At 43.3% G+C, this 26,811-nt stretch overlaps 1 protein-coding gene and 1 long non-coding RNA gene across 4 annotated transcripts in view; one reads left to right on the top strand and one right to left on the bottom strand.

The window, feature by feature from the left end:
- The window catches only part of NEURL1 (neuralized E3 ubiquitin protein ligase 1), a 154,269-nt gene that overhangs the window by 22,190 nt on the left and 105,268 nt on the right, over positions 1-26,811 (top strand). The gene's annotated exons all lie outside the window — the stretch shown is intronic.
- Positions 9,084-11,650, bottom strand: LOC147651866 (uncharacterized). The gene is made up of 2 exons (XR_015289741.1): positions 11,289-11,650; positions 9,084-10,770 (listed from the first exon to the last, which is right to left on the bottom strand). It is a non-coding gene; the product is annotated as an uncharacterized LOC147651866 (long non-coding RNA).

The following is a 26,811-nucleotide window of genomic DNA, read 5'->3' as shown; positions in this document are numbered from 1 at the left end:
AGAAAACTGTGGGGGTAATACATTGCTCTAGATTTGCATCAGAATACTGGATCTCAGAGGGCCCAGCAACTTTACTAGTGACATTGCTTGGTATCATGAAGAACACAGTAAAATTATACTTATTGTATATTTACAATAAATACAATACATTGTCACACAATTGTAATATTTCCTGTAAAGTTTCAGATAGCTGAATTTCTACATTAATATATGTGTGTGTGTGCAGGGGGTGCTATTTGAATTTTATGCTTTTTATCATATTGACAAATGTCCAAACTCTAAAGAAGCTGTTAATTGCCTTGGAAACCATTTCCACCCCACCTCTCAGTTGCTCACTCTCCCTCCTACCAGCAGTCTTTTGAGCTTCTAATTTAATCTGTAACATCACCTAAAATAGCCCCTGGCCTTTATTTTTGTTTACAGCTAATAATTTATAGTTTAAAATTAATTCTATTTTATTATCATCTCCATAATGAGTATTTTACAATTTTATTTAGGGTAAAACAAGTAATTATTATTTAGCTGTATAATCTTTCCATGGGCCATCTTGAAGCCCTTGAATGGTGACTCTTTACAGCTGAACCAAGACTCAGGGTGAGGATGAACAGCTCATAAACTCCAGGCAAGTTGTCGCATTTCCAGTGCCTCTGAGCCATCTTGTGCCTCAAAAATTAATGCTACTTACAAATTGGCTTCTGCCGTGCTCCATCAAATGCTAAGACGCTGTAATTATTTATGACAGTTAAAATCTCCTGATGCATTCAAATAAAAGCCAAACATATAGGGAAAACATGTCTTGTGGAGGAAGGTTGCAGCATGAAAGCTGTCTTGATTTGACTGCAGGTCACATTGAGGGGCAAGCTTGAAATACATGTAAGAGATGGAAACCTAGATGTGCTAGATTTTGGGGGGAAACTCCATTGCTGCTGTCATTGGACTATTTTCAGGTGTTTGGATGATTGAATGACCCAAATATAGTTTAAGCCTGTGACTATTCCATTTTAATAGCAATGCAAATACAGTAGGTGAAGGCTAAGAGCGCTGCATCTAATTTAGCAGTGTTGCTTTAGCAACATCGTGCAGGATGCAAATAGTCTCCTTGGTAACACTTCCTAAGTGTCATTAGATAAGCCATGGTTATAAACATGGAAGCAGATCAGAAGGAGAGACATGCTCTTGTGCTGTGCCTTTTTATAGCCCCAGACATCACGATTAGCAGGGCAGCAAGAGGAGAGAGGAAAGCTGTCCTGGGGCTTGTAGCACTTGTGAGTGTTTGTATGTTGTGGTTTGGAAAGCCACACCAATGGTGATGGGTTTTCTGACTTGGTTTAAATAAAAACCTTTAAATAAAGGTTTTAAATAAAGGGAGGTGGTTGTTCCTGCCCTGCCTGGTTGTCACAGATATACATTGTGTCCTCATGCCTCTCCAGCAGATGCAGATTGCAGATGTTAACATTTCTTCGCTCTAGCAGCACATCTGAGTCTTGGTGAGTTTTGAATCTACAGGTTGGGGAGAGGAAAGGAGACCCCAGAGCTTAATGTGAGTGTGACTCCCCCATGTTCACCCTGGAAAGAATGTGGAGGTTGAGGTGATGGTGAAGGATCTGCCTCTGGTTTGGGATTAAGTACAGCATCTGCTTGCCTTCTGCTGATCTTGCCTGTTCCACTGTCACTGCCAGTGGATTACCTCTCCAGAACTGGATTTGGCTTTCTCTGTTGAATTCCAAAGACCCTTTCCTAGGGATCAGGAGCAGAGTACAGATGAAAATGAGAAATGGGTCTTAATTAGTGCTCAAAACCAGGGCAGCTGTTTCTGCTCTTGGCATTGCCATGTAGAAAAGAGTCATGAATTGAGGCAGAATCCCACTGGTCGATGCCTGAGGAACTCATCCAAGGAATGTGAATGCCTGATGATGTCAACTGGAGCACATGAAAGACAGTGGAAGAAGCCAAGTCCACAAGAGCATCAAAACAGGTTTATTTTGGTTTGGGATGAAAGTCTGAAAGAGCAGATGGTGTATTTTATCATGAGCTTGACCCTGTGTTAGTAGAGGCTGACAACTGGTAGACTTTTGCATTGTTTAAAAAAATCCTCTGAAGTGAAGCTAACACACACCCTTTCAGCAAAACCCCTCCTGATCTGTAACCTTCAGGTCCACCCACAAATCCATTGACTGGAGGCTGGCCAGTCCAAGCAACCTCTTTTCATTTCAGTGGTGTGTAGCACTTAGCAATTTAGATACATGGCAGAAGACCTACTGCAATTTTCCCCATTCTAATAGAAAAAGGAATTCAAATATCAATAGTCTCTTTTTACGAGGAAAACTCAGAATAAGCAGAACAACCATCCCCCACAGCCTTTCTTTGCCCCCTAATCCTCTTGGAATTTATCCATCTCCATATCACTCATCTCGTGGTCTCTGTTGTAAATGTCAAAGCTAATTAATGAGACCTTGGCCCTCTGTGTGTGTAGCTGAGTAACAATCCCAGGTTTGTTTGTGAGATGGGTGCCCTTCCATCTCCCCAGGGGATGTTAGCCCTGCGTGTGACAAGCTGCAAGAGGCAAAGTCTGAAACAGCTCTCCACCTCTTTAGTGTTGAAAGATGCAGGTGAAGCCATCCTAAGATGGGTGAGAGAAGTATTTCCTAAAACTTTAAGAGATTAAAGTGAAATTTCTGGTGTTCTCTTACTGAACTGCCTGCATCCCATGGATATAGGCATCCATGGATGGATCTCATCCCATCCCATGCCATCCAACCCCTATACTGGGCTCCTGAGACCCCAGTGGAAGGCACTTGTGAGATTTCTGCTTTGAGAAGGAGACATTTGAGTCACTGGACCACAGCATGCCATTCTAGTCCTAAGGCCAAACATTGCTACTTTATCTGTGCAGCATTAGAGACTTCATGCAGTGGATCCTGGGACTGATGTGAAGGTGAAATTTGGCTCTGCATCCAAATTGTTCTGCAACAGAGGATCTGAGTAGCTGTTCCTCCCCACCATGGTCTGTGGCTTAGTAGGACATGAGAATCTGGACAAATGACTCTGCTAAATTGTAGCTCAGCCCTCAACCTGTCCTTCCCTTTGCTGTATGCAGAATGGAGCTTTTTTCCCCAGGACAGCTGTATTCCTGCCACATGTCATTTGGAGTCCTTAACCATTTGTAAGACATAGTGTTTTAAACCAGTTTGGGATAGGAAAATTATTTCTGTTGCACAGAGAGGGGTTATAGCTCATACTTCCTGGTGAGAATCAAAAGGCAGGAGGGCTAAGTTTTTTTTATGCATGCCCTCTCATGACACTTCAGGGTCTCCAAGTAAAAATGTATGGGGGGCAAGAACAGACCTAATGCCTCTCCTTGTCGTTGCATAACACATGTGTCTCTGTGGCCCTTCACTGAGTCTGTTTTTGCAAAGCCAAACATTAAACTCTCCGTGATGATTTAGACCTGACTCTAACTTGGTCTAGCTGGAGAGCTGAGTGGCATTTTGTACCCAAAGCCACCATAAAATGCAGAACACCATATCGGACATTAGCACTTTCTCGTTGGTCACAGCCCAGCATGGAGCTCAGCTGGGACTCAGTTTCCATGACAGGCAGGACTGCAGCAGCTCATCCAGGTGTGTGCAGTCATTTTTCACCTGTATGGTTCTCAGCTGGGTACACTGATCCTGCCCATCCCCTGCATGGTTGCTGCAGCCACTCTGCAGCCTTGCTGTCAGCCAGTTCAGGCATTTCTGCACTTGTACCACACTCTCATCCTGAATGATGCCTGCATGATGCCAGCTCCTTGTGCATTAGGCAGAAGGAGTGATGCTTTTGTATTCCCTGCAGCACCTGCATGTTCCTTGAAAATCTCCTATTCACACATGGAGCCTACCCCTCTTCCTGGGGCTGATGTGAGTGCAGAGCCCCACAGTGAGGCTGTGAGCCAGAAATCCCTGTCTCACTCTGAGCACCCGAGACTGGAGGGCTTGTGTGATTGTACAATTGCAAGCTTCCTCAAATCAGTGTTTCAATACAAGCAAGGCAGTTCTAGCTTTTCTGAGCCTTTGTGGTTTTTTTTTGTTTTTTGGGGTTTTTTTTGGTTTGTTTGTTTGTTTTTTTGTTTTTTTGTTTTTGTTTGTTTGTTTGTTTTTGTTCATAGTAGGAATCAGGAGTTTGACACCTAGATGTGGCTTCCTAACCCTCAAGGAAATCCCTTCTCTTCTCTCTTGATGGGTTGATGCTGATGTTTTGCCATGCAGCCTTGATTAGAGGTGGGGGAGCAGTGTGGGATCACACAGTGGCTCTGATGAGGGATGCTCAGTCCCACTGGGGCAGTGACAGACATTGCTCTTGTCCCCTGTGCCCTGCCTACCAGCCAGGCTCCCCCAGGCAGCTACAAAGGGCCAGACATGCTCCTTGCCCACCTCCTGGCAATGGGGGTGGTCAGATGAGGACTGAAGTGTTTCCCCACAACAGGATGGCATCCTGTGCCAAATCAGCCAAGAGACTCTTTTTTCTAGCCTGCCTGTCCCAATCTCTGCCTCTTGCTTTGCTGCCTATTTCTGTGAAAATGCTCCTTTTCAATTTTCTTCACAAAAAATTAGAATGGACCACAATCAAGAATCCTTCCCAAGTAGCTGGTGCAGCCACAGGGCAGCTCCCACTTTGACACAGAAGTCCCTCTTTCAGTATTCAGCTCTGAGGACAGCTGACTTTTGGCCACTTCCTGAGATAGGGGTATTCTCTGTTGCTTGCTGGGTACTTCCTCTGCAGCTGGGAGCTGCTTTCACAGCATGCTGTGACCTGCTCTGTGTTGGACTGTCACCCTTCTCTGTTATTTTTATATTTTTAGTGGCTTACCATGTGCAATAGCATGAATTATTTTTTTATTTGATAAGCATCTTCTTAGCAGAATATTAATGCATATAATTAAGATAGTACTTGGCTCTTGAATCAAAATGTTCATCCTGAAATTGTCTTAATTACACAGCTGCTCCTCTAGAATGAAACTCTCTTTGTTTAAAAGCTTAAATATGGAAAAAGGGACAAAATTTCTTCCTTCAAGTAAAAAACCTCCATTTTGCATTTCTGCCTATGTTGGAATCAGTGGCTTCTATATTTTAAGGAAGGGGAGAAATCAAGGGAATAATAATGCTGATTTTTGTTTTAATAATCTACTTGGAGTAAGCCATGAACTTGATTGATTGATTGATTGTTTGATTATTTAAGGTAAAAAGCTTGAGGATCTTGCATTCTTTGAGTTGGTTCACATGCAATTCCTCCGGTTTTTCAATCTCTGACATCTAGAAACTCAGGCATCCCTAACAGCCAGATGAAATCTATCAGATAAGGCACTTGCTTTTCACCAGCTTCCAGTTTGTGAAGCATAAACCTAGCTTTGACATGAGCCTTAACCTCTTAGTGTTACAACAAAATGTTAAAAAATGCCTCAGACAAGTCTGTGGAGTTACTTCAGCCTTCTGCAAGGCAGCTGAGAAGTTATGCTCAATTTGCTGTCAATTCTTCTGCTTTAAACATTGCTGCTGTAAACTATCAGCCTTTCTTGTGAGTACATTCGTGTTTGGAATGATGCAGTAAATCAGATTATAGCTGTCCTTTATTAGCTCTGATGCACAAGATTTCAGCAGTGGAGGTTTGATTCAGAGAAAATGAATGAGGATAGTTAAAGTCAAATATAAATAGAGCTCATTAAAAAACAAACAAACCAGCCTCTGTTTCATTATGTGACTCTTAATTGTACCATGAGTGTAGAGTAGTTCTCATTAAAGTCTCCTGGCAGCCGCCTTCTCTTCATCTCCTTCTGCAAACTCGCCCACAAACTCCTAGGATTTCTTGGGGACATGAACCCAATTTGCACCTTGCAATGGGACACAAAGGGACAAAGCAAACAAAAGAAGCCTGTGTGCATGTGTACTCAATCAAAAGAGCATAGCCTTGCCAGCCCATCCGCATCTGTGCAGGCTACCGCCACTCACCTGCACCTACAACCTCTTTTTTACACTCTGTCAGCGTGCAGCATTGCCCTCACCTGCCTGGGCTAAGCCAGAGGAGCCCTCTGATTTCTGCTCCTCATTTCAGCTGGGGTTTGTGCTGTGGGTGCTGGTGCTGCTGTGGAGCCAGCTCCACGTTCCCCAGGTGCACAGCTGCAGTGGGAACACACAGTGTGGTGGGGTCAGCATGAAACCCCAGCTGCTGGGGGAAAACAGCCCCTCTGTGGCCCCTTGCCCACCACAACAAAGCCCAGCATTGCCTATAAAATGAAAATAAGCTCCTTATTGCTGAGTGCAGTCTGTGGGGAGCTGCTGCCATCCCCTCAGCACAGACATAAGAAGAGCTTAGAGTCTGCCTTACACACCCGCCATCCCTGTGTGGGTGGGTTTGTTCATTTCTGGTGGGCTTATAAGTACATATGTTTTGGGGGAAGAGAGAAGATGAAAAAGCAGTGATGGAGTCAGAGCATGGAATAAATCCAGCTTTGGTAACAAAATACAGTGTATAGCAGCCTGTGCTGAAGAAGGGAAGGTTGTTGAATGGTACAGCCAGTACAATTCAGTAATGTACCATCAACAATTACCTTTAATGAAGCTTCAGCTATTGCCTTAATGAAAAGGACATGCTACCTTTCTGATATCCTGAGTGTGAAGATATAGTGAATAGTAAGGTAGAGAAAATAGTGTTGGAAAAGCTACTGGACAGTGTAGCCAGAAGGAAGATGTGTAGTTCTGGAAAAAGAAGCTACTTTTCAAGCAGATTTAAAACATGTTTTCTTTTAAAAAGAGTCTATAAAAGACTCTGTGAGTCTCATTACTGCTCATGCAGTAGCACAAGTGGGAGAGTAATACTCTTCTTGAGGGAATAAAACTGCAGTATCTCTTGAGCAAATCTATTCCCACATGGACGAGCAAGCTCAAAAGCAAACAGCAGCTTTATGCTATTTATGATTGTACTCCTGGATCACATGTGGAGCCTACAGGGGCCCTGGCATTATCAGTTGGACTTTTCTCATGGTTTCCCCCTGAATCTCAATCCCACTGTTATCATAAATTGAGTCCCAGCATTACCAGCACTGGGATCACGAGGTCATCAAGTCCTTGGTATTTTAAAGCAATATATCAGCTACTCTGCTCCCTGCAAGCTTAACTGGCATGATGCCTGAGTGCCCATCACAAGGGCTCCCACTGTTCCAACTTTATGTGATAAATAATTCCAAAATTTTAATTAATTTTAATTCATAATCACAGAACAATTTGGTGTGTGCATATGGAAATCAGTAGACAAGTGCTAGTATTTTTATGTATACATATGTTTTACAAAAAGAGTTGCAGTTTACTCAGAACCTGGGCTGGACTGTGACTGTTTAATTACTGTTCACACAGAAGTAATTTGCAAAGTGTTAATTTCTGAAATCAGTGCACTCCAGTCCAATAAATATTTAATGCTTCCATCTGCTGTTTTTAGGTTGGTTACCAATCCCGCTAGATGAAGTCTGTGAAACAGTTATCTGCTGTTGACATAAAGAATGGTTTTGAGATCCAGCTTTAATGGAAACCTAGAAGAAAGCAGGTTTCCTGAACCCAGTTTTGTTCTCGTTATTAGCTTAAATATGAATATGGACAACATTGCATATAGAGACATGTTTATAGCAGATAGACCAGTGTAGAATTACATCTTAATTTTATGAGGGAAAATACATTGGGTCTTCCTTAGCAAGACTATGACTGCAGGTCCTAGGTTTGAATTTTGGGAGGAAGCTAGTTGGAGCATGCAGTATCTTTTCCACTGGGAACAGCCTAATAAAGTGAAGGGCATGGTGGCCGTTCCAAGGAGCAAAGAGGAGGTGAAGCCCCCCTCCCTGACTGGACAGGAGGGAGCACATGGAGCTGTGCAGGCAGCCAGGGGTCCCATGGGTCGTGGCGGGATCTCAACCTCACTCTCTGCAAAACTGGATGTGGCAAAACCTGTCTTCTTCTGGCTTGTGACAGACTATTTAATTACTGATATTCACGGAGGATTTGGAGCTCTGTGGATGGGAATGGCCTGTGCCAATGCAAATGTCACTGCTCATGGTACAACATAGAGCCCTCGATGATTAGTTCTGTTTTAATGTTTTTCTAGTACAATTATGTTTAATTCATATGTTGTTTCATCAAAGTGTCTGTCACTCAGGGCTTGGCCTCATCTTCTTAAATAGCTGGATATAAAATTACAATGTGTTGCTCCAGTGAGACCTTATTTCCAGAATATCATCACAGCTTTATGATGACACAGGGCTTTCTGTTTAGCTGAATGGATACACTGAATCATCATTTTAAAACATAAAAATCTCTTGAGCTTGGATCATTAGACTTGTGCCATTTCCCATACCAGGTTACTCTGAATCAGCACAATAAAGAACCCGTGACTTTAGCATTTCTTGTTGGGTCAGGGTAGACCAGCAGTGTCATTGGCAGTTGCAAATTGCAAAGCACCAAGCAAAACAAGACTGTTTTTTTCAGGAGATGTTCTTTCTTTGAGCCCTTCCCCAGTCTAGTGGCAGCTTCCAGGGGTTATTTAGAAAGCAGTGGACTTGTCTGAATGACCTCATGTCCCTGTGATGCCTAAAGCTCCTGGAGTAGCATTGCTGCCAGCACCAAATGCTTTAAATACCAGATCCCAAAGTGCCCTTGTGGGCTGCTCTGGGATGGGTGGAAGCCTGTGCCTGTAAATATGAATCTGTAGTTTAGATAATGGTTTTAGCAATGCATTCAAATTAATGCCCAAAGCTATTCCCCATTGTGCCCTTGCATGTGAAAAGACCAATCCAGTCCAAGCTTAATGGCACCCTAATGAAATTGTTTCCTGTAGCTTTATGCTGTGCAGCTGGATGTAATAACTCCAGCTAATGCACCAGGGACATGCTACAGCAAAGTTCTCATTGCACTTGATGAGGCTACTACAGTAGTGGATGGATAGCCATGGGGATGGATAGATGTATCACTCAATCCATGAGACTTCTGGATTGAAAAATTTTGCTGGATTATGGAAGAAGTTTTTGAATTGCTATTGTGATGGGCTCCCCTTGTGTAACCAGGTACTACGGTCTCTCTTTGGCTTTCATGTGGGTGGTGATGTGCCAGAAAAGAAGAAAAAAAGAGAAGCATGGGAAATAATGTTGGAAGCATAATTTGCAGTATTGCTTTGGAACAAGTCTCTATATTTTATTTGAAGATGGCTTTTAAACTTTCTAGGGCAGATGCTGAATGGTGCTCCATGGTGCTCCATGGTTTGATTAACTAGCATCTAACCTCAGGAAATCCCCAGCAGCTATAAACAAATATTAAATGAAGTAATCTTTTGGCTAATGGTTGTTCCTCTACTGCCAGTAAAATGGTATCCTGGGCAGTTTTCTTGCTGCTTTTATCCAGTTTCCTGAGGGAGCCAGGACCACTGCAGTCAGGTGAAGTGCAGGGGGACAGGAACCATGTCTGTTTGTTACTGTACATTTGGACATGTGCATGGTGGTGGGGCACTCCCAAAGAGCATGAGGCACTTTCTGTCCCCATTATCTCCTTTGCAGCAATCTCTACAGGAGAACAGAGTCTGAACACTGCAGAAATCTGCTCAGTAATGTGAGACAGCATGGTCTACTAGTCACAGCAGGGCTTAGTGGAGATAAATCCCTGTACTCGATGTTCCCAGTTCTCCCATGCAGATCTCAAGGCATTTCATCTCTCTGCACCTCAAAATACCTATATGTAGGGATAAAGGAAAGAGAGACTCAGAGATGCATTATTGTTGTTATGGTGTAATTCTAACCAGAAACAAGCTGCAGGAAAGAACCAGCAGTTCCCAGCTCCTGCTGCTGTCATCTAGACCCAAATTAGTGACTCAGTGTGAATCCAGAGGAAGTTGGAGATGGTCATTGTTGGGTTTGCTGCGGGCTCCCATTTTACAACTGGTAGCCACTCAAGAAAATATTTTTTGCTGAAAAAACAATTCCTTTCCCCCTCCCACCTTATTTTGAAAAGTTAGTTTTCATTTGCATCCCTGAATGGACTTGCTGTGCCATGTCACGTATCCTGAAGTGAGGGATGGGGCAGGATGGCCCGGCCAGGGAGAGAAGCCAAGCTGTCCGTGTGGAAGAATTGTCTCATGTGGCTTTGCTGAAAGTAAAACTTCTTTGGGGAGATTGCACTGAAGACATGTCTGAACTCAGGGTATGGGTTGTCAAGCTTATTGCCTTAATTTGATGAGCTAATTTGATGATTTAATTTGAATGGTTTAGGGAAGGTTCTCCTCCTGCTGAGACCTCTTCTGTGCTCTGTGCAAGCAGGTTCCTCCTGGAGATGACAATGTGTGCACTGATTTGCAGGGCAGTCCCTTGCAGGTTCCTGAAGACTGCTTTCCCAGGGGTGTGATCTGCACAGTGTTGTGACGGAAGAATATATCTGTGCATCAGGGATTCAGCAGGAGGAGCCAACAAGGCAGCCATGTTGTAGTGCTTCCACCCATGTTTCTCCACCACTGGAACCTCTCTCCCATCTTGCACAGTGGCCGGGCAAGATGCTGGGTTTGTAGACAGTGGGACGCTTGCAAGACAGTACTTTGCCTCTTTGTCATCTCACAGCAGAGGCCCGACTGTGCTGCCTCTCTGAGCTTCAATCTAGGAACTTGCTTCCAAAGACCATATTAGTATTCTGCAAAGAAAACAGGAGCGCTTTCTTCATTGAGTCAGCTCAAAGGACTAATGTGGGTTGGCTATTGGAGGAAAAAGAATGGCTGCTGAAAAAAAAAAAAAAAAAAGATTTCAAAAAAAACAAACATGTTCTTCTTTGAATTATTTAGGTTCAAAAAAATAAGTTGGTTTAAATGGGTGGGGGCTGGTTCAGGAGAGCAGTGTTGTAAGAGCCAGCAGCCCCCAGGCCTGCAGGGTGAGATCCCTGCATAGAACTTGACTCCTCTGATTTCCTACAGGGCAGCCAGCACAGAAAGAACCTTGTAAAAAGAGAAGGAAAGACAAGCTGGGGAATAACAGCACTTCCATAATACTGCACTTTCTGGGTATCAGAGTAATTCTGTGATACAGGAATTTAATAGTACAGATCTGGCTGATAACCATTTTGGTAAATAATAATAAAAGAGCTGTGACAGTTCAGCTGTAGCATGACTAATGTAGTGATTTTATATATTTTGAAGAGAAAAATACACCAGCATAGAAAGTTCCTTTCTGCCATTTGTCAGGTGTGCAGATGCCACTGGGTAACATTTGATCCCATGCAAAGGGACCAGCAAACACACACCTTTGGGTCTGTTTTAAGCTTTGTAAAAGTACCCTGTTTCTATGTCCTGAACATCTGTGCTTGATGCATTTGAGCTCCTTCCCATCGTTAGTGTGGGGATTGCCTCTCTAGCAGTCAGGGAGATGGCAGCCCAGGCAATCTGTTTCTCCTTTACTACATTAATAGCATTTGCTAGTGTTAAGAGACCTCTGCAGCCCTGGACAGCAGTAATGCTTAGTGAGGGGTTTTATCTAATGACTAAGAGGAGCTGGAGATAGGTGATAAACCTTGCTAGGCATCAAGTGCTGAATGACAGGGCTTGTCTCTGAGCAGGTGGGAAATGGCAGGTTCATTGCTGTGCCTTTCTGCACCTCCCCAGACATACCTTACGGCATTCAAAGGTTGGAATTGTTTTGTTTTGGGTGGAGTTAATTGGAATGGGCTGCTGAGTTAATTGGAATCAAATAGAATGGGCAGCTGAGTTATCTCTTTCAATCTGTATATTGGTGTCAGCACACACTCTTATTCCTGTCCATCCAATCAGAGAGCAGAGGGAAGAGGAGGCTGCCTGATGGTGTCCATGTGGCAGAGGTGGGTGTTGAAACTCTGACACCTGGCATCTCTCCCCTCAGTGCAGTAACTGCTGAGAAATGCTGCCTTCCACTAACACGCTTGATTTGCATTTGCCTCCTCTGGTTGCTGAGGTATCCTACCCCTTTTTTTTCCTGGGGAGACACTGATGTTCTTGTGTGACTTGCTCAGGAAAGGTCTACCTTTAGCAACAAGGAGATATTGGGAGATAATTAATATATCAGGAATAATCAATATAGTTCTTTTAACTGCAAGTATGCAGTTTCTCATCCATAGCCCAGATGAATTACCAGCTGTATTTTCATTTAAATAATGCTTCTTAGGACAAAGAATACAACATGAAGGCTAACTTGGCTCTCATTTACTTGGATGAGAATGGGCTCTGGCTGTCAAAGTGTTAACAACCAGTGTTGTTGGAGTTTACCTTACAGCAAGCCAGGAGCCCCCTCTAGGATTATGGTCCGTGTCCTCTGGTGCAGTAAGAAATACGCAGGCTCTGCCTTGGACAATGTGTACTCTTTTTAAAATGGTCTCCAATAGATCTTTATGATTTGCCTGTCAAGTTTTTAGTAAGCTCTGAGTTTAAAGAGACAGCTTTAAGTGCCAAAAAATTCAGCTTCATTCTTCTTTCATTTTGGTTGTTGTATTTAAAGCAAAACTAAATTAATTAAAATAGCCATTTAAGTAAGATAATGTTATTTCCAGCTTTCTAAGAAAGTGTTGGAAAGGAAAAGTGTAAACCTTTGCTAGATTTGGCAGCTTCCTTGGAAACTCTATCCCTGTGTGAGAGTGCATTAAAAATAATGTTCTCTGGCAGTTCTTTTGGAGCCTGGAAGATTAAAGGTAGTAACCAACTCTGTATCACGGATATCTTGCATTAAATCAGAAATCACAAATATCTTAGACTTGCTACTCAAACTCATGGGGAGGAAAGCTCCTGGTCACAATTTTAATGATGCTTCAGTATTGCATGTGCTTCCTTTTCCCCCAAGCACCATGATAAGATTTGTGCTTTCAGGTGATAGCGCAGGATGAGCATCACTATGGCTCTCTGGTGGACAGTTCCTGTGAGTTAAGTTTGCTTGAAGCTTCTCTGCTGATGCCTGCTGCTATAGTCTCTTCAGCTGGGACTTCAGCCAAGTTTGTAAAGCAGAGACAAGGCTCAGCTTCTGAGTTTGGACCTAGCTCTTGAGTTTCCTCCTGGGGTGCCAACTGGCCAAGTGTTGGATACCAACTGTACCATCTCTGCTAATAAATCACAATCTCAGGTGATAAAAATGGGTTTCTAAATCTAGGATACCAAAGAAAATGGTAGCTGCTATGCAGAGGGAGAATAGATTTATCCTGTCCCCCCAGCTGTCAGTAGTTAGAGATGTGTGCTTTTGGAAAACATCATGGGTTTTTTTCCCTTTATGTCTCTTTTCCTTTTTGCATAAAGACTTATCCATTCAATGCTTATCACAGTGCAAGGGTATTAGTAAATTTAAGCTTGTTGACAGTTGGCATTCTGATGCTTGACTGGAGGGAAGATCTACAACTTAAAAGGGGATTGGAATAATAAACCCCCAAGTGTAACCTATACTTGGGAAATAGTAATGGTTGCTGTTAGCCTGGAGGGTGTTGGGTTTTTCGTGTAGCAGTGAAATAGAGAACTGTATAATTGTGCTGGAGCTTTGTGTCTGGGGTTGTGGCTCCTGTTCTTTTCAGTGTAATATGTGACCTGAAGAATTGCTTTGCTAAGGACACTGAGCAGTAGTTTACAGGTATCTTAACCTACAAGTTCTCTCTTTGATTCCCTTAATCAGTCACTTTGCCTCTGCTGCAGACAGGGTAATTTCTCTATTTTTTAACTCTTCGTTATCCTAACTAGCAATGATAATTATTCAATAGTAGCATCCTCTCAAAAAGAAAAAAAATTCCTTTTCTCACTTCACACAAAGATTGTTCATTAAGGAGAGCTGGATGTGTTACACTGGAGAGAAGGATGAAGGCACAAATATTGCCTTGACAAGACCGTGCATGCAATGATTCAGTGAAATGCACCAAGTCTTCAGATCTTGATCCTCTTGGGATCTTCACAGGGGTTTAGTATCGTTCCCTTTTCTCTTGCCCAGACGTCTTGCTTTGATCTCAGTGCTTTCAGCTTGAACCCTGTTCTCTGCCCTTCATATCAATGGGACGAGTATTGTGCACCAGAAAACACCATAACCACCTGAAGAATGGCACGATGGTCTTTTCCCCTTGTCTTTCCACATGGCTTTATGTGCATGATGGTGTCAGTGCCCTCTTTTCCCACCCTCTGTCATCCCACTGCCTGATTAAGTACAGCCCCTGTGAACCAGTGACTCACTGCAGAGCCTCTCAGCATTATAAAAACCCCCACAAAACCAACCTGCAAAGTGGTAATCTTTCTTTTCCACCAATTTTCAAATTTTCTTTCTAAGGCTCTTTGCCTGCAGGTGGGCTGGGATGCCCATGGCCACCTGCAAGGGTCAGAACCGTCACATTACTTTTGCTTCACCAGCCTCTAGTGGGGAGAGTTCATGTGGTTAAGCCAGGGCAGGAGTCCTCCTGTGCTATCACTTTGCTGGCGTTGTAGACCACCCGGAGGAGTGATTTAGTGTCTGGAGTCTGAGATGAACTCTCCTTTAATCTGTGTTATAAGCAAAAGCTGACAAGTAGGAGAAAAGGCTATTTTTTTTTCCAATAAGCCAATATTTTTTTTTCTTTGTATTTTAAATGTGTAAGAAATAAAACTATCTAGAGGTGAATGAGTCACTTTCATGAGTCACCAATAGTGGGAAGAGAAATTCTAATATTTGCGAATCAGAAGCAAAAAGTACAGTCTGTTCCCTGCTTGGTGTGAGAGAGAAAATAATGGACAATTTAAAAAACTTGTTTTCTCCCCAAAAGAAGAACAAGAATGAGGTTTCAGACTTTTCAGCATCTGGGGGTAAATGGCTGCCACCCCTCCTGGTGCTGTGGCCCTGCTGGTCCCTTGACTGTCTGCAGCCAGAGGTATTTCTTATCTTGTGGCTTTTTCAAACCTTGGGACTTCCACCCCACACTGCTGGTGGCTTTCTTGGACCTTGAGCATCCCTCTCCACTGCTTGTCACAGATTCTCCTTTATAATATGAGACTTTTGCCAGTAACTTAAAATGTACCAAGAGCCAGACTTTGTGCCTTCAGCTGCCCCTTCTCTTCCCCACAGAACAAGGACTGGGCAAATGCAGGCAAGTGCAGCAAGAGGGGAGGATGAGCAAGGTGGTAAATCATGCCCTGGCCATGCTGGTAACTCTCTCAAATGCCTGGCTGATGGTGAAACCACCTGAATCTGACTTGTCTCTCCAAGGCTCGTGGGTTGTGACTCAGCCTAAGAGGAAGAGGAGGAGGATGTGCAGGGCCTTCCTCCCATGTCCACCAGCTGTCACTGTTGCTGCACACACCCGGATAGCTGGTGCCTTCTGACCAGCTGGGATTTACAGCTGCCCCAAAGCACTGTGCTTGTTTGGCTTATCCATGGTGTGAGAGTGTTTATCCTCATCTTAACAACCTGCTCCTAAAGCCGCAACTTTATTGCCTACTGAAAGGCTCTGTGAGAGCTCCAGAGATAATTTTAGTCCATACACATTTTTCTCCCATCTTGGTTGTAATGGTATTAGATTTTTTTTTTTTTTTGAGGTATTGTTGCAGAACTAAAACTCCCTCAAAGTGTTTCTCTAATTAAACAATGGTTTGTGAAAACTGAGGGGGTTGGAAGTAATAGTAAATTAGGAGAAGTGGTCACAGCAGGATCTGCCAGGCTTTGGCAGCATGCATACACACACAGATACCCACATATTTGTCTTGGTGTGTGTAGGCACTAAAATTCTTCCACCTTATGAGTTTGCCTTGAATTAATGAGAACTACTTGTGCTTATAAAGTGAAGGATACGGATTTTGCCTCCCCAGAGTGAAATGGCTCACAGATGGAAGTATGGAGGTGTTCGCTGAGGGCTATTCTAAAATTACTCTTAGATGCAGTGAACATCTCTTCAAGTATTGCGCTTTCCCCATCTGAGCTGAAAAACACAAAATTTCAGCAGGTGTAGACTGGACACCAGAAATAATTTCTTCTCTCACGGGATGGTCCCACATTGGAACAGGCTGCCAAGGGAACTGGTGGAATTGCCGTCACTGGAAGTGCTGGATTAGATGGCCATAGAGTTTTTTTCTAACCTTAATGATTCTATGAAATTAAACTAACATTCACTCTATGATTCAAGAGACCTTATGCCAATATTGTAATCAGGTTTTGCTTGAGTTCAGATATCCCAGAACTTTACACTTGAAAGGACTGAGTGAATATAGTGTTACTTGAAGTTACTCTTGATGTACTTTGTGGAAATTATGCAGCAGCAAAAAGCCCCATCATGCCGTTTTTCTACCTGTAACTATGTTTTGGATTTGAGGTCCCAAAACTTACTGAACCAGGTTCTGCTGTGAGAGACACAGATATAAACTGCAAGTTGTGCTGTCCCTCAGCAGTGCTGCTTTAGACTTGCAGCAAAGAGCAGCATCTGGCCTTTAAAATGTAATTCTGGTAAAAGAAAGCACCAGTCTACACAAATTTCTCCATTTAGATTAGATCCTGCCTTGTGCAAACATAATCCAGAGGAGAAAGTGAGTTTCTGGCAGAGACAGATGGAAAATCCCTGCACTGTGCTTGTGCACTTGCTGCTCTCTCCTTTCAAATCCGTGTTTTCTTGTTGGTTGTCTCTCTTGAAGCTAAGTATTAAGAATAAGAAATTTATGTTTTTTAACTTAATGTTTGACTTAATTTTTAACTCAATTCCTGACCAGTTTAGGAGCACTGAATAAAAAGAGGGGGGGGAATCTGTGGGTACAGGTGCTTGTGCACAGCCAGAGCTGTGTGGGATGTCTCCTGGGAAGAGCTGGGTTGAGCTTTAAAAGGGTCTCTTGCATTCATGTTACTCTATCAGTCTGACCCCTCCTGTGCCAGGTGGCTGTTTGGCCAGAGGGAGAAAAGGCACCTTTCCCATCTGCATTTCTGCTTTTAATTTGGCAGTGCAGAGGCCTGGTTTGCTGCCAGTTGAGTAGCTGTGCTCACAGCCATGCCTGTGCCCTCTGTGTTGCTGTGTGTCTGTGCCATGGGCTTGGGGATAAAGAAGAGGCAATTTGTGATCAAAAAGGCTGTTTCTTTCTCTAATGAGGTATTTATACACGCATTTCAAATAAACACAACCAGAAATGGGGTGTCCTGATGTGTGCTTTGAAAACACGGCTGGACTTATGGATGTGGAAGGAGGCTGATAAGGAGTTTGGTCTTTTCCAAGCTCTCTTGCTGCCTCTCCTGCCTGCAGCTCATTGCTGCTACTCAGTGCTCTTCCAGACTATTTTTAATTGTTTTCCACTGATGTGGTGACTTCTGTCTGGGTCTCCAGGGAGCCAGCAGTAATGCAGGTCGTGCTCCCTGCATAGCAGCAACGGTGGAATGGATCCTTATCTGGGATGCTGCCTTGCTTTTCTGCCTGCTGCAGCCCCAATGTTTCCCGCTGGGGGGTGGGGAGCACTGGGTTTTGGGAAGAAAAAAGGCTTCTCAATAGCTTAATTATGGGCCATTTAATGTATTAATGGAATTGATGTAAGTTACCTTGATTTATGCAAGAGGAGCTGAGGGTGGGTTTCCTCTAAGTTTGTATGAATGACAGGATTTGTGCCCTTGTTGACGTGTAGGACCTTTCCTTTTTCTTCTTCTGTCTCTCTCCCTCTTTAGCTGCAAGCACTCTGTTGAAATTCTGTTGCTCAATAAATGTCACATCCCAGGCAGTGTTGTCTTTGTTTTCCATATTTCTTTGCCACGTTGAGGCTCATCGTGTTTATCAGCCTGAATGAACTGCCTGTGGCTGTGCAGAGATGGGGGAAAGCAAAGGAAGGGTTAAATAGGCAATACCCAGATCCTGCCAGCTGGGATGTGAGCATATGTCCATGTGGCAGGCAGAGGTGAATTCAGTTTGCCTAGGCTGAACCTGAGTAAATAAGCTCTGCTGAGACGTGGTAATATCAGGTTGAGCTCAGTGCTGCACAAAAAGTGGTTATATAGCTTCCATGTGGATTAGTGGTCAGATAGAGTAAGAATGCATCTGTTCAAGGAGTGCAGCCTAAAAATACTTAATTCAAGCCTTGCAGCACTAAATAGCAATCCTGATAGTTAGAAGGACCACTGACACCGTGACACAGTTAAATAGCAAGAGGGAAATAAAATAACCACTTCTGATTTACATTTGTGACAGCAGTTAAAAAAAATCTATGTGGTGCAAGTTTGCTGTAAAGCAGTGAAACTTCCCTTAATCTGACATTTAATAGATCAGCTTAAAAAAAAAACCAAACCACCTGACTGTCACCCTGGCAAAAATAATGGGGAACTACAACAGAAAAACTGCTGTGGGGCCACACACTAAGCCTGGTTCACTTTGGGAGAAACTGGAGGGAGACGTGTGGTTTCACCAAAATGTGACTCGGAGCTCACACGTGTTTACTCCTCACTGAATCCATCCCAAAGACTCTTAAGAGAAAAGAGATAACCCGGTGCTGCATTTGCTGTGGTGTGGTTTCCAAAAGAGGCCGCTGGCTGCAGGACTCCCCTTCATCTGCACTCTGGATACAAACAATCAATTTTTCATTTTTAGTGGTTAATTCTGAAAATATGAAGGTCTGTTTAGTCTTGTCTCCCTAACATAAACCAGCCAGAACAAGGCAGCTTGAGGGGAGTTTGCAACAAGTTCCCTTATTTGGAATAACAGCCACTGGTGTAATGTGGCAGCTGTGGGACATCCCCACCCCGGTGGGGCTTGAGGGGTCGGGATGTTCTTGTGATGGATCACAGGGCTGTATTGGGGAGCTCTGGGGGCAATGGATACGTTTGAGGAAACACAACGAGCCAGATTTGGTCCCAAGCTCTGCCTTTTAATTGCACCTAGTTTGTAGGAACAGGTTGTGATGTGAATGGGGTCTGGAAAGGTAAAATGCAGAAGAAAATAAAATTTGTGTTGAGCCAAACTTTTTCATAGAACTTCCATGGCATGATGTCGTGCTTTTCTTCTGTCTATTCCACAAAGTCTTCCAGGAAGAGCTGCTGTCCCCTGCCAGTCAGGTGCTTGTGGGCAGGTGCCACCCTAACAGGATCTTTGTGTCTTGGCTGTGAACATGGAATGGTGGCTGGAGGTCTCTGAATCTGCTCAGCACCTCCCTGTCACTGCTCTCCTTCCTCCTCCTCCTCTCCACAGCTGTTCTCACTCTGATGCTCAGGAGCACTTTGATCCTGCAGAAAGGAGCTTGGAATGGCCCTTTTGCATGTTGGATTGTTCTTAGTGAGATCTCTTTTTCTATAGGCTTCAGATTTTCACAAACTTGCTAATGGCATGAACATGTAAGTCTTTCAAATGTGCAACTTTCTGTGGCCTGAAATGACACCCCTTTTTCCTTGGCAAAAGGGGAAATGAGTTCTCTAAGCTCCTGCTGAAGGCATGCTGGGAATTAGGGCTTGGTGAGCTGGACTCTGCTCAAAATGTGCAATGTTATCCATGTTTGAGGTCTGGTTACTGTTTACCTTTGACAACAGCAGAAAAAAAGTAAAGTGCATTTCATTTGCATATGACAATTTCCAGTTAAACTGCTGCCCCTTAATTTATACCCCCTCTAATGCTATCTTGGTGGTGATACAAGAATTTCCCTTCCTTCCTTCCTTCCTTCCTTCCTTCCTTCCTTCCTTCCTTCCTTCCTTCCTTCCTTCCTTCCTTCCTTCCTTCCTTCCTTCCTTCCTTCCTTCCTTCCTTCCTTCCTTCCTTCCTTCCTTCCTTCCTTCCTTCCTTCCTTCCTTCCTTCCTTCCTTCCTTCCTTCCTTCCTTCCTTCCTTCCTTCCTTCCTTCCTTCCTTCCTTCCTTCCTTCCTTCCTTCCTTCCTTCCTTCCTTCCTTCCTTCCTTCCTTCCTTCCTTCCTTCCTTCCTTCCTTCCTTCCTTCCTTCCTTCCTTCCTTCCTTCCTTCCTTCCTTCCTTCCTTCCTTCCTTCCTTCCTTCCTCCCTCCCTCCCTTCCCTCCCTTCCCTCCCTTCCCTCCCTTCCCTCCCTTCCCTCCCTTCCCTCCCTTCCCTCCCTTCCCTCCCTTCCCTCCCTTCCCTCCCTTCCCTCCCTTCCCTCCCTTCCCTCCCTTCCCTCCCTTCCCTCCCTTCCCTCCCTTCCCTCCCTTCCCTCCCTTCCCTCCCTTCCCTCCCTTCCCTCCCTTCCCTCCCTTCCCTCCCTTCCCTCCCCCTATTTTATTTGTTCAGTAAAGCATGAATGACAAGTTCAGATCCCAGACAAATTGTTCTTTCCCAAGATTTTTTTTCAGTACAAATAAACTTGGTTTTAATACAGCTGTCTAATGAATTTGGAAGGTAAACTTGCCTCTATAGGTAGATATTTATCATTTCATAGTCTGCTAACTAAACTTCCATAAATGGTGTTTTAAGCACTGTCTAAATTATTTCCATGCCATCTCAAATGTTTCAGAGACTGTTTTCACATCCCAATGATGATTTAAAGACAATGGAAATCTGCCTTGTCATGAAGAAATGTTTCCTTTTCACACAGCTTTTTTTTTAGTCGTTATAATAACTTGTATTCCTGCTCAAGGTGTTTTATAAAATCTACTTCTAATTCAGCAATCCACCCCTACTTTACAAAACATTTAAGTGTGTATTTGAATTATACCTGCTACAAGAGAATGAATCCAAGTTCATGCATCAGGAACGGGAAAAGATCCAGAAGGACCTACTCCCTGGCCCTTGAACTGTACTACAGGATCTCAAGATATTCCTGAGAATGTTGCAGCTGCCTGTCCAGGATTTTAGCCACACAGTCATTCCAAGATTTCTTCTAGGATGAATTAAGATGGAATTGGAGCAGCCAGAGCATATCTGATACACTGAGCACTCTGTCTCTTCAGCATTTGTTAAATCAGTAAGTTTTGGAGGAGCTGCTGCAATTAGCTCATGTTCTGTGCTTGAAGGATGGAGCAACGTGGGAGTTGTCCTGGCTCCAGGGACAGAGGCAGCGGGGTGCTTCTAAGAGCTCCTCAGTCCTGTTCATACTGCATCATCCCACACCATTTTTGAGCAGCCAAGCCCTTTGCTGTTGCCTGCTTACTCAGATGGGTGGAATGAGCTCTTGTACATTTGCTCTTTTTTTCCTAATCTTTTCCTTACTAGCACTTGGTCTTAACTGACAGTGGGAACCACAAAAGTTTATTCTCCCATTCCACCCACCTTTTCCTTTAAAATTCCCACTTTTAGAGTGAGCAATAGTTACAGATGCCTTCAAATTGCATTGCTCTCTCTGTAAACAAAGAGCTGACATCTGGCATATTTTGAAGTTGCTTTATTGGATCTTGATCGTTCCTGTAAATAGGCTCCATGTCTGTCATACCTCAGCGGCAGTGAATAGATGGATCACATCCTGCACAGACTGAGGGGAACATGCCCTTCCCCTGGGATGGCCACAGGCTGGAGAGGTGATGCCCTCAGGGCTGACCCTGTGAAATAGGGACTGTTTCCACAAGGGTGGAAAGGTGCAAACACACTCACTGGTACCTTGGTGTTACAATGCTGGTCAGAATCACAGTGAATCGTAAGATTGATAAACACAGATGGAAGTGACAAAGTGCTGTTAGAGTTTGGGAATGAGTCAGTTTTTGGATGAAGCCTTGTTTTGGTAGACTCAGATGTAGATTGACATGAAGCTCAAAGTATCTTGTATCTTTTCCAGATTTAAAAGTTTAATTTTCCTTTTGTTTTGTTTTGTTTTGTTTTGTTTCCCTATTCCTATCTAGTGTAGTATGAAACTCTAGAGTTTGAGTGTGAGCCATGTGTTTAAGTAGGTTTCATTTTTTAAAATTGGGAGATTATCTGCAAAATTTCCCCCATTGCTGTATAGTTTGAAAAAATCTCAAAAGCTTCAAGCATGATGGTCTCTTTTTTACAGCTTGAAATCCAAAAACAGCCAATGGCAGAAAACTAGGAGACTGAACAATGATTTTTAACACCAAGGTGATGTCAGCTCCTTACTCCATGTAGCAATCACCTAACTAATTGGGGCTGTTTGGTTTAAGATCACATTTCCTGCCTTCCTTATTGCTAAATGTGGCCTTAAAAATCTGTTTAAGGCTATCTTCACATCTTTCTGCTGAGGTGAAAAGTGTTGTTCCTAATTTACAGTCTGGAGGATAGGCAGAGGTCAGGGATCATAGAGGAGGGATAGTAGGGTCAGGAATTGATCCCAGTTATCCCAAGATCTCACTTTTTTGCTGCGTTGGGGAAAGCAAATTTTCTGCATTTACTGCAGGAACTGACAGAGGAGAAAATGTCTTTTTTAAGCTACATTATAAACACAATTCCATTTCAATAATATGTGTTTTTGCATATCCTCTGACTAACGATGACTGAAATTTATTATAAAGGGCTGTAATTCTTGCACATCAAAGGGGGAGAAATGAAATATTTAACTTGATCTCTATAGCATATTCCATATTTTCTTTGCTTTTGGTTACATTTTTGTGAGGCAAACAATGAAGTCCCTCGCCTATTAATAATTTATTGTTACTGGAACATAATAATGTAGAATGCAGTTCGTCCAGGAAAAAGCTTCAACAGGGAGTGAGTCATTGATGGTAATAAACTTCCGTTCCTCTCAATAGACCATAGGACTATTTAGAAAAAATGTTTTTGCCATGATTCCTGAATTGCCTGTGCTCTGTACAGCAGCTGGTAGAGATAAAACTGAACGGAGCTGGGCAGACTCCCTGTCTCCCCTCTATTACTATAGCATGTTTCTGAATCATACACAAAAAATGTTTTGGTATGTAAAAGTGACTTCAGAAAAGCAGCTCTCAGTAGAAAACAGCCAGCAGTGAGCAAGGATACATTCCCAGAGCACGATCTCGAGCATGATGTCTACCATATCTGTGTGCTCAGGGGGTTAGCAGTGTATGGCTGTGCAGTGCTGAGCTCTCTAGCATTACCCTTCTGTGGGAATTATTATCTCCTAGGAGCCCTGGGGCCTTCAGGAGGCAAATCTGAGCTGAATTTGATAGTGTTTCACAGCTGCTTGGGTTGGAGTGCATCTTTGCATGTTACTGTCTGTAACCTCCATCTTGTTGGGTCATCAATAGGTGGTGTGAAGGGATAAATGCTTTTTAACATAATTTCCAGGCTTCTTCCACAAGAGTCCTTTCAAGGCTCCTGGTCCTCCAAAATGCTACTGCATTTACAGGGGTGTCATTGCTTTCTAGGAGCTGTGTTGTTATCAAGAACTGAGCATATAACCATGAGGGACAGCTTCTGTACAAAATTCACAAAATGGGCGTTCATGTGTTGCACTGCTTGTCCTTTCATGTGCTTCCTCAGTTGTAGAAACACTTGATAGATTTCCACAAAACTGTGGTTTATTGATGAGATCCCCACAGGCATGCAAATCCCACCTCCAGTGCAGAGCTGGGTACTCTGGCATTTTCTTTATTCAAGCTCCAATTGCTGAAGACTTGGAGGTGTTGAGTTTAGTGCTGTGCTGCTGCAAGGAGTCTTGTCAACTCATTGGACCAAATGTGGCTGATGGGAAGATTGCAGAGGTCAGAGCAGAGCTGGAGCAGATTCTCCCTAAAGCTCCCAACATCAGCACAGTGCAGTTCTGGGTGCTTCAGGGGGATGATGTTGCTGCTGCTGCTGCTCACTGAAATAGGTATCACTTGGGAACTGTTCTGCACCTTACACATGGCCCACCAAACTGCCTGCTTTCTCTTTCTTGTGACCTGGAGCGGGATGGGCTATGTGTGCTCTGTGGTGGTGCTGATAAACAGTTTTGTGGTTGTTAAGATACTCAATGCTCACATTTATCCATGAAACAGCCAGGAAGGAAAGGCCAGAAGGTAAAGGAAGATGGAACATACATTTTTTTGGCACCTGGATGGCTGCTGGATTGATGTGTGGAAAGCATTGTGCTGTAGGTACAGGGCATGCAGTGTGTAAGTGTGAATTGCAGGTGCAGGGATACCCTCTTTCCCCTGGGTATGTGCTGCATCCACAGGCAGTGCTGATGCAGGGTTATCACAGACTCCTGACCAGCTGTAGCAAGCCTGCAAAAAACCCAGGAAATTTGGTGCCAGTTCTGGATAGCCTCATGAATCTTAAAAGCCTTGAAAGCTGTGTGAATAATCTCAAAGAAAATAAATGCAGAGTGCTGCAGGAGAGGATGGCTGGATGCTGGCTGTCTGCTGTCCCCAGCTCTTGCTGGCTGCTACATTCAGCTGCCCTTGTAACCCAGCAATGATCCCTGCTCCTATCAGGTGTTCTCCTTCCCTGGTCCTTGCTGACCATACTCTGAAATGACTCAGTTTTTCATACTGATCTCTTTCCACCTGTATCAAAATTATTTTTCATTATTATTAGTTAATATTTTTTGAATGGACAGGTTTCTTTTCCCCACGGAATTTATTTATTAGGGGTGTTTCCTTCAGAATGTACCGAATTTGTATCCTTGAAGTCTGCTTGCCCTCTGCTGTCTTCTGCCAGCCTTCCTATTGCCTCTTGTTTATTTATTAGGTCTTCCTAGTGATTGCATTTCCTAGTTAGTGTGTTCTCTCATTTCACTTAATGTGCTGTGTCTCTCTTTGGATGATGTGACTGGCTGTGCATCTGCCAATCAAGTGATCCTATGGATACCTTGACCAACTTCCTCCCAAACACAGTCATCTGTTCCATGGAGTCTAATTACTGGAATTATCTTGAATATCCTCATGGCTGCTGGTTTCTTCCTGTCAGCTCAGCTACTTCTGTCTATTAATGGACTTGACTGATGGAATGTGCACTGCTCTCAATTAGCTTTTAAAACAATTCCTGACTATTAACTTAATAATTCTATCAAATTATTTTCATCCACTTTTCATACAATTTTGAATTTTAGAAGATTTATTTTATAAAACAAGTCTCTTTTTGAGAGTATTTTTTTTTCTGTAATTGTCAGTTTCTGACATCTGGTAAAATATATCCATCATCACTCATATTTTTCCATTAATTCTCTTTCCCAGCTAATTTTGCTTGTAATTGCTTCCTTTTTTGTGAGTTGGGTCTTTTTCTCATATGTATTATTCTGTAATTACTGTTTTGAACCTACTATATTTCACATGCCAAATTCAATCAAGTTGAGGAACTGGAGCACCTGGCTGCTACTATTTTTATTCTTTAACTCCTCTTTCTGTGTGGAGATGAGATCTGGTGTGGCATTTCTCCCCTTACTGGAGACCTCAGGTAAATGCTCAAATTACAGCTTAGCTTCAATTAAACACTTGGGTCTTCAGAGATGTGGTCAGGAGCTCATCACTGCTGGCATTGCTGGGTCAGGTGCTCACTGCTATGGCTTTGTGTTCCCCAGGCAGCAGCCAGCCAGGTGCCCAGCCCCAGTGGGACACTCCTTGTCCTTACTGGAATCTGTCCTGCAAAAGTATTTGCTCTGTCTCCTCCACACATTTCTTAAGCTGACAGCATCCAAGATCCTCACTGTGGGTGTGGTGCTGTGAGGAGTGAGGCACTTGGCTGGTGTTGTCCTTGCTGCTGTACCAGGACTGCAAAGAACACAATGCTGATCTTACTGCATCAGGATAACTCAGAAATAGCCAGTGAGCTCCTTTCTGTTCTGCTCCTTCTCCTGGAGAGTCCTAAAATGTTTATTTGGTCAAGTAGCCTACTTGTCACGATCTCTCTGTATTGATTTTCCTTTGTGTGATAAATTAGATGCACTTAGGGCAGGCTCTTGGTGTGGTGATGCTTCTGAAATGAGTGTTGCTAACAAACCTTCCCTCAGGGGTAGATTCACCTCCATGAGGAGAGAAGCTCTAGTGCTTTACTAAACATTTCAGCAGAGCTTGGATATCACCAATTAGTGTGGCTCACTTGCAAGGGGGTAATTAGTTAAGTAACTGGTTATGTGTCCATGTCTGTCTTCAATCCTTTAACTGGATCAATGACTTGACCTAGCAGGGTGATTCCTAATTCCTTTATGAAACTTTACTGAGAGCCTGGACTCTCTGCAATCCAAGAGGCTGCTGCTTTTTCATTAGTGGCTCTCCAGGAAGGCAGCTAAGAGCAGCCTTTGGTGTGAAGAGGGATGTTAAAAGAATATTTTTCTTATTTGAGGTGAAATAAATCCTTTTAAAAACAATGAGTTGTCCAGAGAAAATATCTGTCTGTCGAGAGATTGCAGGACCCCTCTGTCTATGGTATTTATCTTGCCCTGAGCACCTGAGCTCTAAAACATAGATATGAGGTATGAATGCTGAAGACTTAAATTAGGTGATTTTTTTTTTTCAAAGATATTTAAAAAAAATATATAACTAACAACTGTATCAAATAAGATTATCTGAAAAGTGCCTTTCCATGTAGTTTTTCTAGTAGCTTCATATCTGAGGCAGGCTTAAATTCATACAATTGTTTGAGGGGAGTCACTTCATTTGAGTGAAATCTGCAGGAAGGTAAGTGCACTATCTCTTGTACAGAGCAGACCAGACTTGGAAGCACTTTACCTACTGGAATCACAAAACAATCTTAAAGTTTAAGAGGTCATTTGGAATTTTCAGGTGTGACTCAGTGGACACAACAGCACAGTGCTGTTCTTGGACAGAAGGATTTGATGGTGTAGATAAATATTAGTGCAGTGGGGGACTGAGAAGCAAACTCATGAGAAATTATTTCTGTTGCAAAAGAATGAAATTTTTTGGTCAGGGGAGCTGACTGAAGTCCCACAGCTGGACTGGGGGAGGCATATTCCCCTCAGCGATGGGGGCTGGACTGGGATGTTCAGTTTGGGTCAGAATGCTTTGAGGAAGGCATGGAAACACTTGGTAGAGCCCAAAAGAGAGGAACAAGGGCCA

Source organism: Cyanistes caeruleus, chromosome 8 (assembly GCF_971803275.1).
Source record: "Cyanistes caeruleus chromosome 8, bCyaCae1.hap1.1, whole genome shotgun sequence".
NCBI classification, from domain to species: domain Eukaryota; kingdom Metazoa; phylum Chordata; class Aves; order Passeriformes; family Paridae; genus Cyanistes; species Cyanistes caeruleus.
This window is presented reverse-complemented; position numbering and strand designations above follow the sequence as displayed.